Source organism: Mastomys coucha, unplaced genomic scaffold, assembly GCF_008632895.1.
Source record: "Mastomys coucha isolate ucsf_1 unplaced genomic scaffold, UCSF_Mcou_1 pScaffold15, whole genome shotgun sequence".
NCBI lineage: Eukaryota > Metazoa > Chordata > Mammalia > Rodentia > Muridae > Mastomys > Mastomys coucha.
In genome coordinates this window covers 124270131-124278161 of record NW_022196897.1, presented here as the reverse complement: position 1 = coordinate 124278161, position 8031 = coordinate 124270131, and the positions used below count along the sequence as shown (strand labels likewise).

General features: G+C 38.5%; 1 pseudogene; it reads left to right on the top strand.

The window, feature by feature from the left end:
- Window positions 1–5096: 5096 nt before the first annotated feature.
- Window positions 5097–5737, top strand: LOC116091800 (annotated as a pseudogene).
- Window positions 5738–8031: the final 2294 nt, after the last annotated feature.

The following is an 8031-nucleotide window of genomic DNA, read 5'->3' as shown; positions in this document are numbered from 1 at the left end:
ATCTCCCTGTAATACTAAGGTCATTATTCTAGATGTAGAATGGCTCAATGTTTTACAAAAGTTGCCTGTATGTGATCTCATCTTAAAGGTGCTCAGGAGTTTACACAAAAATAAATTTTATTTAGGTTCTGATTATTTGAAGGAGTATGTAGAACTTTTAGAGTGGTGCTTATCTCATATGCTAAAGGACATAGGTTTGAACAAGAAGAAAAATTTTATTTGCCTCTATACAAACATTCAGAATTTAAATATGAATCTAAGAAAGCTATCTCATTAGAAATAATTTTATGATTTATACTATAGATGGAATTGTTATATATATGGCTGGAGCCATGGGTTCCTCCATGTGTACTCTTTAGTTGATGACTTAGTCCCTGGAAGTTCTGGGACTACTGGTTGGTTCATATTGTTTTCCTCCAATGGGGCTACAAACCCCTTCAGCTCCTTGGGTTCTTTCTCTAGCTCCTCCATTGGGGACCCTTTGCTCAGTCCAATGTTTGGCTGACAGCATCCACCTCTGTATTTGTCAGGTACTGGCAGAACCTCTCAGAAGACAGCTATATCAGGCTCCTGTAAGCAAGCACTTCTTAGCATCCACTATAGTGTCTGGGTTTAGTGACTGTATATGGAATGTATCCCCAGATGGTTGGGATTGCAAGCTTGTACAACCACTCTGGAAATCAGTTCAGCAGTTCCTCAGAAATTTGGACATAGTACTACCTAAGGATCCAGTAATACCACTCCCAGGCATATACCCAGAATGTGTTCTACCTGTAATAAGGACACATGCTCCACTATGTTCATAACAGCTTTATTTATAATACGCAAAAGCTGGAAAGAACCCAGATGTCCTTCAACAGAGGAATGAATACAGAAAATGTGCTACATTTACACAATGGTTAGTACTTAGCTGTTAAAAATGATGAATTTATGAAATTCATAGGCAAATAGATGGAACTAGAAAATATCATCCTGAGTGAGATAACCCAATCACAAAAGAACACACAATGTATGCACTCACTGATAAGTGGATATTAGCCCAAAAGCTTGGAATACCCAAGATACAATTCATAGACCACATGAAGCTCAAGAAGAAGGCAAGACTGAAGTGTAAGGGCTTTGGTCCTGCTTAGAAGGGGGAACAAAATACGCATGGGAGAATATACAGAAACAACATGTGAAGCAGAGACTGAAGGAAAGGCCATCCTGAGACTGCACATTACTCTTCAGAGGGACTGAGTTCAATTCCTAGCACCATGGTCAGGCATCGCACAGCACACATGAACTCAGCTTAGCATCTGATGCCTCTAACCTCCTCAGGTACCCGCATTCATGTGTACATATGCACACACACATATGACTAAAAATGAAACACAATAATTGATAATATAAACCTTTTGGGGGTTCCATCAGCCATTCGTGACTCCAACTTTATCACTCTGTTTTGAAGAAAGATGTGGTCAGCCGTGAAGAGGTACATGAATCCTCTGGCTGGTGGATTCATTAGAGTGTTGGACTAAACCAGAAACTGCTATTTCATCTTATTAAAACAAACTATTTATTTTTTTATAACATTTAAAACACATGGTAGAAAGAGAAAATATCATTAACTTTAGTATTGAGCTTAGGTAGACCAGAAGTTTAAGTCTTTTGATAGAATTTACTGCTATTTTCTGCTTAAAGACCAAATTCAGTTGAAATGATCTGTGTACAAATGTACATTTCTATTGGGCTGTATAATTGGAAGTCTTAATGCAAGAGTCCTTCAAGTACTAAATCATAAATAACAATCCCATTTGTGAGGCTTATTTGTTTGTCCTTGTCAATTAACCATCAGAAGCCTTCTCAGCTCTGATTACTCTGAATGTACATAATGAGCTCTTCCTCCAGTTGCATTGATTTTTCTCCTTGCTTCATAGAAAACTATTGATTTCTATTCCCTTGTTCAGTTACTAGTTGACTTTATCCTTCATTTAATTTTATTTAAAGTAATACTAGTTCTGAAATTAATACAGCAAAATCTTTGAAGGGAAAAAGTCAGAGGCCCCTAAATTTGGAAGCAGGTAATCTACTCTGAATTACTTGTGATAGTAGACATTAAAAGAATACCAGTCTCATTGTACCTCAACATCATCACCTCTAGCCCTTATTTTACAAATTTGAAAATCATATGTATTACAATCAACATATAACTGAGACTTGCAACATAGGATTTAAACTTATGATTAGAGAATCTCATGATCTAGTTAATGCCAAGTAAAAATAAAAGTTTAAGCCTCACACATGTCTTGATATGTACACATACAATATTGTCTCCAAATGGATATATTAATGAAGTATTTCTTTTAATTCTAAAAAGCTTTCACAAGAGAAAGAGTGATTTAGGCCAGACAGTGGTGGTGCACTCCTTTAGTCCCAGTACTTGGGAGGCAGAGGCAGGTGGATTTCTGAGTTCAAGGCCAGCCTGGTCTACAGAGTGAGTTCCAGGACAGCCAGGGCTACACAGAGAAACCCTGTCTCAAAAATCCAAAAAAAAAAAAAAGAATGAGTTAGGTTGAAAACATATCTAGGATAATTTAGCAAGACACATAACATCAGTGGGGTAAGAGCAAGCCAGATCATTCATATACATATATATGTATATATGGCTGTTAGTCATATAGTGATCCAGGAGAGCTGTTGTCTGTGTGGTGTTGTATATCAAGGGACCGCATCAGCCATGCAATCAGTTTCCTTCCAGATAAAGGCAGATGAAAGATAGATAGATAGATAGATAGATAGATAGATAGATAGATAGATAGATAGATGCATACACATGATACCATATACATACATATGGTATCATGTGTGTGCATACATGCTAATGTACATCCATGTGTATCATAAATCTATGCAGCTTCAGTGAAACTCTGGACAAAATGAAAGTGATGAGGTGATTAGGAAGATACTACTATGGAACTGTTAGTCAAGAAATATCTGCTGAAGCTGTGTACAAACAGCATAGGTGACAATAGGTCATCAAGCTGGGGCCATAAATGTCTAGTTGTAAGAGTGACTCATTCAGTATGCAGATGGAGTTCCAATAAAAATAGACCATATATTAGGAACATGTGTGATGGTGATGTGTAGACAGATGGGTTGAAAACAGGAGCAGAAGATACGGCGAACAACAGAGATGCCTGGGGTTATAAGATAACCCCAGGAATCTCTGAGAAAGGTCCGAGTCCACATGTAGACATGAATAAGGCCATCACTTTCCCTGGAATAAAGCTTACCCTGTGTTTGGTATTAGAAATCTGCAAGCATTTCATCAGAAGCAGATGGTCTTTTTAATTAAAATTCAATATTCTGAATAGCTGTGATTGCATAAATCAAATAAAGGTACTGCATTTTTAAGCTGGAGTGTCAGTTTCAAAGATGCTTACTGCTGATCTCCCCTGGAAAGCCTACTTCCTCCCAGAGCCACCTTCAAAAGGTGTGACTCAATATTTCTTCTATTCCTCTAATTGTTACACTGTGCTGTTAGTCATACAGTGATCCAGGAGAGCTGTTGTCTGTGTGGTGTTGTATATCAAGGGGCCTCATCAGCCATGCAATCAGCTTCCTTCCAGATAAAGGCAGATGATAGATAGATAGATAGATAGATAGATAGATAGATAGATAGATAGATAGGTGATTCGTAGATAGACTGGTAGATAGATATTGGTTCACTGTTCTTTTCATAAGCTTTTCACGTAATTAGCTTATTTTTATTAGCTACCTAACAATAACCCAAAGAAGTCAGGCATTAGCAAATCTGAGATTCCTTAGGCATACTTGCACACATGCGTGCACACACACACACACACACACACACACACAAACCACATGTATGTATTATGTATGTATATGTTTTCACATAGAACAGAAGAAAGAAAAACAGAAAGGAAAGACATCTGTGAAAGGTGTAGCACAATTTACCTTGTTTTCTTTTTAAAGAAGCTTTACCTTTCATGTCATAAGGCTGCAAAATTATTGCCAGAGAAGTACTTTCCAAGGTTATTTCCCATATAGATTATCAGTATGATGGCTATTAGACAAGTCAACATAGAGTTCTAACCATTTTTACCAGCTTTGAACTGTGGTTTGCTAAGTTAATTTATACTGAGCTCAAATAATATTTTAGAATTTTTGTCAGTAACAAAGTTTGATAACAAAGACCACTATTAGTTAGCTCTTTCGGTTTTGTTAAAAGTACTGAGGTAAATTCTGAGATACTTAAAAAAATATTTATTTGTTAAGTATGTTACAACAGTCATAATTTACCTTCCTCTCTAAATTTCTCATGCAAAGAATTATTGACTATGTGTTTCAGGGATGTATACATTAAAAGCATGTTATTATAGGAACTTTAGAAAACTAGCAGGAACACTCCAATGATGCTTTGAAAAGAAAATGTTCTTTAGTCAAGTAGAGATAAAAAGGTTGACACGCTTGTTAAAATACAAAATGGACGTGGTTATAGTATGTATATATATATATATATTTTTTTTTTCAGTTAAGAAGGTTTTTAGGAGTTTGGCTTTTACAAAAAGAAGAGGTGGGCACTTTTATAGTGTAGGGTTAATGGGTCCAGTGTCTGCTCTGCCACAGGGGTGGGGAGGCAGACTGTAGGACAACCTGTTGCCAGGTGGGTGTCGGGCTACAGGGAAGCCACAGGACACCATTCTGGGTGTGGGAGAGCACAATCTGAGGTGCAAGATAGCTGGAGCTGACTCTGGGGTCCCCAGGTCTGCAGGGACACCAGGGCTGTCTGGTTCACAGGCTTTCAGACACCCAGGCACCGCTGGGAGTAGCAGAAGAGCTGAGAACAGAGTAGGGGCCACAGATCTATGGAGGGCTGCGGCCTCATGCCAGAAGCCTAGTGCCCGGGAATCATGCAAAACTCCTACTATCCCTTTAGGGTCACCGGGTTTTCTAGCCTTAGCTCAACCAGGAACCAGGCTGCCTTTCACGGTCCTACACTCCAGAACCTGAGAAGATTATTGCAAACATCCACCTGCTGAGAGCTACTACCTAACACGTCCTTGGAGCTGCGTGTGTGGCCGGTTGTCTCAATGCCAAAAAGGAAGAGTATGTCTCCCTACCAGGTATTCTGTAAAGAGTACTGGGTAATCAATGTGGCTGACCATCCAGGTATAGATTGTGGCGAACTTAATAAAAAAAAAATTGGCTGAAGTATGGAAGCAGTTGCCAGAAAAAGACAAACTAATCTGGGAGCAAAAGGCTCAGTATCTGTAATACAGACAGAACAAAGCTGAAGCCACAACTGTGAAAAGAAAAGCACCCAGTGCAGAAGGTCCCCTGAAAACCAGAAATTCTTCTGTGGGAATATTGTCACCCCCAAAGAAGTCCCCACCCACCACAATGCTTTTACCAGCCTCATCAGCCAAAGCCCTTGAAACAGAGCCAATGGATGTCGTTGCCCCTCTCCTGTTGTTGGGAGAGCCCCACCCAGCCTCATTGGACACTGCCTATAGGAGACAGAGGGCATGGTAGCAGTGTCCGGAAACTTTTCGGTGCTACTGGATTCCAGTATTTGTGCCTTTTGGCATGCCTGACCACACAACTCCCTGAACTGAATGGCTATCCTTGTCAACAGGTCTTGTCAAACACGCTGGACAACATTGTATATATCATGCCTGGACTGTGGTCTCCAAGAAGCCTGGGACAGAAAAATTGTCTCCTTTTTTGCTAGTTTATGTATATATGACTGTTCCAGATCCTCCACTGACTTCTGGGGGTAGGTTTTAAATTTTATACCTATATGTATGAATATAATATACAATGTGTACATAGGGTTATAACTACTTCGCTTTTAATGATTGTATGAAATGACAAAGGTTTAGCTAAAAGGAAACTGGCATGAATGAAGGCTTGGAATTATTTTTTGTGAAAAGAAAATCAACCTTAAAAATCAGTGTAATTTAGCCGGGCGGTGGTGGTGCATGCCTTTCATCCCAGCACTTGGGAGGCAGAGGCAGGAGGATTTCTGAGTTCGAGGCCGGCCGCTGAGAGTAGTAGAAGAGCTGAGAACAGAGTAGGGGCCACTACAGAGTGAGTTCCAGGACAGCCAGGGCTATACAGAGAAACCCTGTCTTGAAAAAACAAACAAAAAAATCAGTGTAATTTCAGGACTAGGAGCTTATTCTGGGTGTCATGTGTGCCTCCTTATAGACTGCTAAAATATGATTTTTTTTTCCAAGCTTGGGTTTACTTCCAGACCCATCACTGACCATTTGCCTTACCTGTCTTCTAATCAGAAATGTAATAAAGATAATGCGAGGAGGCTAGCTGAGTACAGACTTCTTGATGTGGAATAACATGGGGGGCAGAGGGATGAAGCTTAGGTAGACTGAGTAGGGGACTCATTCCAATTCCGACTGAAGAGGTGTCTGTGTCTCCAATTTCATTGTAACCAAGGTACCACAGAGTCATGGGTACCATCTATAGCCTCAGTTGTGTGATTCTTGGCAGCAGAGAAACAAAAAACAAAACAAAGAAACAAACAAAAAAAGGTAAGCTATACTAAAGGCTAATAAGAGGAGAAGAGGTCCTGAAGATTAAGATTAAGGTCTGCCTGGACTATGTTGTGAATTATGGGACACCTTGGGCAACTAATTGAGGTCCTACCCCAAAGTATAAAGTATAAATAAATAGAAAGAAGGATAAAGATACATCTTGTTAGTAAAGCACTTGCTCATCAAGTAGTCCTTTTGTTAAATTCCCAGTATTGCTGAAAGAAGAGGAGGAAATTAGACTATAATAGAATTCATATTGAACTTTTCTTTCTCAGCAATTATTAGTCATTAAAAAGAAATAGCTATTAACTAAGAAAACCTAAGGTCACAAATCTTGCTGTGGCAAAGATAAAACTCAACTTTCTAGGACTTAGTGAGTCTCTATACTAGAAGTAAAGGGAGTATATACAAATACTGGACAGATGCCTCTAAAGTTAAGAGTTCTAGTTGCCTCTGCAATGACTAGGGTTCAGTTGCCAGCACCCACATTTGGTACCTCACAAGATTTGAATATAGCATTTTAAAAATGTGCTCAAAACCAGGTGTGTTGCACATGTCTTTAATCCTAATGCAGGGGTCAGAGACAGAGGCAGAAGCCGATACATATTTATGAGTTTGAGGACAGGTTGGTCTACATAGTGAGTTTCAGGGTAGCCAAGAATAAATAGTCAGACCTTGTCTCAAGACTTTGCTGCTACCAATTTCAAGGTAGATTTTGAAAAATACATAAATTGCACTGTAAAAATTTATGACAAAATAACTTTGGGAAAACCGTGAAAATCTTAGACAAAAAGACTTACCTGACAAGCAAGCTATTCACATAATATTCAGGTGATTTCACTTGCTTACACCCTTATCTTCCTGGAAAAGTACCTTCTAGAATAAGGAGCTATGTTTTTGTGCTTATTTTCAATATTGTTTAACATACATAGAGAAATATATCTGTGTTATATGCAATGCTTATTGCATAATATAAATAAATATAATAATGTTGGTTTCTGTTCTCATTTCCAACCTTGCAATTCTGTATTTCTTTCTTTAGAATGGCAACATTTTGGTGAAAGTGATAAATATGATTAAGTCTCCCTTTTGGTTTTCAAAATAGTCTCCTGACTATTGATCCACCATTAGCATATAAAACCAAAAGACAAGGCAACTCAGTTTATTTGAGTTTTTGCATTGTATAAAGACATTTGTTCACTTAATACATGGTTTGAGAACACTTTATGAGTTTGCTGAGTAGTTAGAAAAATTAAAAGTAAACCTTGTGACAAGATTCAAGAAGAAAATAGCCCTAATATAAAATCTTAAAACCTCTTATACTCAGGCTTTCTTATAATACTTATGCCTTTCATAGAGTTGAGTGAAAATATTTTGTTGTATATTGATTTGCTTGCTTTCAGTGTGGGGCTGACTGTGTAGCTGATGATCATAAAAATGAAGTACAGGTGTTCTGAGTCATCCCGACTCT